The sequence below is a fragment of the Drosophila arizonae genome, chromosome X (assembly GCF_054131065.1).
Source record: "Drosophila arizonae isolate 15081-1271.41 chromosome X, UAZ_ARI_1.0, whole genome shotgun sequence".
In the NCBI taxonomy this organism is placed as follows: Eukaryota; Metazoa; Arthropoda; class Insecta; order Diptera; family Drosophilidae; genus Drosophila; species Drosophila arizonae.
The window spans coordinates 21,291,040-21,296,513 of record NC_142927.1 but is presented as its reverse complement, the minus strand read 5'-3'; the positions used below and the strand labels follow the sequence as shown (position 1 = coordinate 21,296,513).

Below are 5,474 nucleotides of genomic sequence, written 5' to 3'. Positions count from 1 at the left end.
TACATACATGCTTATATATACATATATATAATAGCATGTTGGTGCGTGCGTGTGTGCTGTAAAGTGTTGGTTGGAGGCGAGTGCGTATGCACAACGGAAATGAATTGAAATTTTAAAACCCACAGCTGCGACCGCTTCCTGCGGCAAAAGTAGCATCCCACACTTCAGTGCGAGTGCGAATGTGAATGCGAGTACGCTCATGCATACGTATGAGTAAGTGAATATACATGCCAATCTGCACATGTGTGAGTGTGCGTGTCCATGTGCGTGTGTCCGATTGTGATTGCTCTAGCTGCATGTTCTCCAAAAAAAATTCAACGGCGAAATAATAAATACGACAAATTGAAAGCTAGACAAATGTATAAAGTCGAAAGCAAGCCATTTACCTTTTTCCCCTCCTCTTTCTCTCTCTCTCTCTCTCTTTTAGCCAGACGAACATAACTTGTTTAACATATTACATAGTTCGAGCATTTTAGAGAGCAAAAATTGGAGGAAACTCCATAGAGTGGCTTTGGCTCAAATGGGAAAGAAAATATAGCTCGAAATTGCTTTAATTTGGTTAAACTCAATTTTTGATCGTTCTTATATGGATGTACCTGCATAAGATCACAAACAATTCTCTGTTAAGGGCGCACTGTTAAATTTAACATGCTAATAATTTATTGCTGCTGTTAGCTAATGATGTACTGTACTGTTCATTTACAGCAACTGTAGCTTTATCACGTTCCACCATTCAGTTTATCACGTTAATCAATAACAGCAGCTGTTAACCATATGTAATTGATACTGTATGCTAATTCATGTTTATTGACTCAACTAAACTGTTTAATTTCTCATGTTCTTCATTTACATCAACTTTTATACTTATATTGAATTTTGCTAATTTTGTCCTGTTGCAGCTGTAATCCTATATACATACTGATATTTTTTCATTCATTCAGTTCATGTGATCGAATTATTTGCATCGCTCTGTTAAAAACGCACTGTTAATGCTCTCCTGTTACTGCTATTGTTGGCTGCAATGTTGTTGCATGAAGTATGTATGAAGCTTGAATTAAGATGTCATTCTGTCTCAATTATTGGCAAGACTCTAGCGGGCACTTCTAATGGCAGACTGTTAATAGCTTACAGCTACTGTTAACTATGCATAATTTATGTTATATCTGCATAATTTATGTTATATCTATACAATATCATTGCACCCATTGAAATTGGAAAATCAAAGTATAATGGCTTTGTAAAATGTAACAGGCAAATAAAGGCGTGGCCGATACCATACAGTTTACAGGTTCTGAGTCGATTTAGCCCTGTACGACTGTCTGAACACGTCGATCTCAGAAAGTATATATATTAAAATTGATACCAATTGTATAAAGTTTCATAGTAGAACAAAATTGTAATTAATAATAAGAGAAATTGATTTGTGGAATGTCCCACAGATGGTTTGATATACAGAAGTGAAAATTTCGAGCGTATTTATTTATGTGTATTTACATCTACATACAGAACGAGAGTTAATATCATCTATACACTTGGACGCATTCTTTTGCTGCGTGTGTGTGTGTATGTGTGTGCTTCTGTGTAAACAGACACGCTCAACTTTATTTAACATATATGTGTGATCCTTCAAATTGTAAACACCTTATCTCAACAACTGAAAAATGTTTGCTAAATGTTTGTTATTTAAACTAGCCAAGTTTAATTGGAAATTGTTCAGCAAAAAATTGAGGAATAACTTTTGATGGACACTAAAAATAAAACTTTAATTTGAAATTGGTTTATTTAAAACATCAACTATATATTCAGTTCGTGCCTCAAATTAATTTGCCATATCCCAGCAAGCATTTTTGCGTTTAACAGAGCATAAGTTAGTCTTAAAAGACTCGCGCGATGATTGAAAACAGTCATATGTGCGCTCATTTTCTGATCATAAAAGACTGTTCTGTCGGGAGAAAATGGTACCCTACCCGCGACTCTTCTTGATGAGTCGCTTATGACTCTTGTTTTTAATCATAAAAGAGTCTTCCACGAGTCAACTTTTAATCATAAAAGTGTCTTCCACGAATCATCTTTTAATCATAAAAGAGTCATAATTTAATCATTTTTTGACTCATATTCGATTGAAATTTTCAATAATTTGCAATGAAAAGAATTTTTTTCTTGATATCAATTTCATTTAATATATATATATATATATTTTCTTAAAAAATAATAGCAAAAAAAAGTAAATTGATACAAAACAAAATATAGAAATTCAAAACAAAAAATAACAAAAATAGTAACAGAAATAGAAAGTATGTTTTATATTATTCTAAGCGCCTACGCTTTGCCAGCCTGTCATTGGCATGGACAAAATGCTTTTGTAGCACCGTATTTAAATCCTTATCCGTGCATGTAAATTTTTCATTAGCAATATCTAAAAGGGCAAATATTAATTAATAAAAAATATTATAAATATTTTCCTAAATAATACATACTTTTTATTACGGCTATAATGTAACACCTTTCTGCTGATGGTTTATTTTTTGTCCCCTTTTTATTTGTATTTGATATAATTGATATAATTTATTTGTATGCACTTCGCACTTGCACTTCACTTGCACTTTCACGCTCGAATGACAAAATTTGCACATCTCGGCTTGTGCTTAAGAAAAAGTACCGTTTAACTTAGATAAGAATAGCTTTTCGATCAGCCAAGCGAGCAGAATATGATTGCATAGGAACAAAGCAAAACCAAGCAATGATCATATATTAATCACCTGCATGCTCATTTGGCGATTGCTTTGCATTTCGTTTTTGTATTTTAAAGTAATCATACTTTGAGCATATGGAAGGGTCATTTATGAGTCTTCTTTCGATCGCCCGGGAGATTCGTCGTTTTTTAATCGTCAAGGGGACTCAAAGAAGACTCATCAAGACGATTTCTGTTAAAACAGTCTTCCAAATGCTTGCTGGGATGACAGCCAAGCCAACCAGACATGACGGGACGTGCACTTTATCAAATTATATAATATGTTATACTACGAATATCAATAATATAAATGAGTGTATAAATTATTGATAATGTAAGTAAAGAGCGATATCAAGAAACGCTGCTGTGATTAGAGGCAAAGTAACTGATAAGATAGCATTGAGAAAGATATTACCTTTTCAGGCTATTTGATTTCTAAGAGGTGCCTTGAATTCTAGTTTTGAATTTTAGCTTTTAATCAAATAAAAGCATATGCGTAGAGTACCTTAAAATCTCGTCTGTGCATTAACAGCAGCAGAATTATTGCTCTGCACAATTCTAATTGGAAATTGCAATGAGTTTTTCATATGGGCTCTGAGTGTACCAAATACTCAGAGCTAATAGCAGAGCTAATAGCTCTGTCAATTCGTCATTGGTTGCTACTTTTTTACTTGTATTAGTGCGAGGCTGAGGGTTGGTGTATAAATATTATCCGAGTGAGTTTGCGCCTTGGCTAAACGCTGCTTATTTCTGATTCCTTCTCAGCGAGAGCGAGCGAGACACAAATAGCTGTTGCTGAGTGAAGTGCCGGGCGCTACCTAGTGAGAGCGAAACAGCTATTGTGTCCAGCTTGTTATGATCATCAATGGACGAAGCGAAGCCAACTGAAAATTGACATTGAAAGTTTTTGGTGGAAAGTGAGAAATTTGACATAGCTGTGACAGACTTATATGTATATACATAGTTGTTTACATTAAGTACCTGCACGTTAATTGCTTGGAATTCGCTTGTAAGATACTTTAGTTATAATGAAAAACAAACAAAAATCTGCAATTACTATCAATGCCATTACTTGGAAAAGACAACTAACGATTTTATGAACAGATAATGATAAGAAGAACATTCGACAATCGATCATCGTAAATCTTGTAGTTGTAGCAGATAGCTTATCTACGCGAAATACTGATAAGCTCTGGCGTAATTATAAATAATCATGGCTTACAGATGTTGGCCACAACTATAAATGGCTTGTGTTGGCTTTCGCAGCGACTCAGTTGTGCTTTAAGATGTTTACCCATTTGCTGCACGTTGTTGGCTCAGTGCTGCTGTTGGCTGCCGCGTGTCAGGCGGCCGCAGTGCCCGACGGACGTGTGGTAGGCGGCCAGGATGCGGCCAAGGGACAATTTCCGTATCAGGTGTCGCTGCGTCTTCGCGGCTCCCATAACTGCGGCGGCTCGATTATCTCACGCAACTATGTGCTTACGGCGACTCACTGCGTCGTCTACTTGGATAGCAACGGGGAGCAACAGGTGTATCCGGCCAGCCAGATTACCGTACGCGTTGGCACCAACGATCGCTTTAGCGGCGGTGCCCTGCACCACATCGCTCAGATCATAGTGCACGAGAACTATGGCGATTTCTTGAACGATGTGGCTCTGTTGCGTGTCGAGTCGCCGTTCATCTACTCGGAGAACGTGCAGCCCATTCCGCTGGCCAGCAAGGATACGCCTGGAGGCGTCGATGTCGTCATCTCGGGCTGGGGTCGTCTCTGGCATCAGGGTGATCTTCCCCGCTACTTGCAATGGAACACGCTCCGAACTCTGACGGTGGACGAATGCGAGAAGTCGATAGCCTGGGGTGTGCCGGCTGGCCTCTGTCTGATTCACGAAGCGAACAATGGCGCCTGCAACGGCGACTCTGGCGGCCCGGCGATCTACAATGGCGAGGTGGTGGGCGTGGCTGGTTTCGTTGTGGGCGGCTGTGGCAACATCTATGCAGATGGCTATGCCCGTGTCTACTATCACGTGGATTGGATCAAGAACCATACGGATGTGGAGTAGACTCGAAATATTCAGTTCGCATTTAATTGTTTTAAAAACAATTTTTTTTTTTTTCATCTTTATTTTTTACCCTTTTTTTATTTTCAATAAAATTGTATAAAACATGTATTTAATTTTCAGTTTAAATATTATTTGTTTTATTTATTATGTAAGTGCTTATATTGATGCGCCAATATCTGCGGGCTATTGAAGGGGTTTTTTATTGGAGGGATGCTAGTGGAGTGTGAGCTACGCCAGGGTCTCGCCTCGTATTTTGCATATTTATCAGGCAATTTCACTCTAAATTTGCCAATTATGCGCATTTTTTTTAACAGCATGACCCGAATAGACACCAATACATATTCACACACATACGTAGGCATGTGTATGTGTATGCAGAATTGCTTTTTATGGATTCGCTACATTGTCTCATAGCCATTATTGTTGTGTTTATGTTTATCAAATGGCGAGAGTTGTTCATAGCTTCAATATATTAAAACTATACAATTTTATTTTAGGCATACAAATTATGAATATAAATATTGTATTTGGTTTTAATGTATTTATTAATTTTTTTTTTAATCAATAAATTGATTAACATTATTTATTTAAATGTAATAATGGGCAATGAATGATTTTCAATTTATTTATTTATTTATTTAAATATTGTATATTTAATATATTGCCTTTATGATTTATAATAT

General features: G+C 36.7%; 1 pseudogene; it reads left to right on the top strand.

Moving 5' to 3' along the window:
* Positions 1 to 3,981: 3,981 nt before the first annotated feature.
* On the top strand, positions 3,982 to 4,917 carry LOC108618426 (serine protease SP24D pseudogene; annotated as a pseudogene).
* The last annotated feature ends 557 nt before the right edge of the window (positions 4,918 to 5,474 follow it).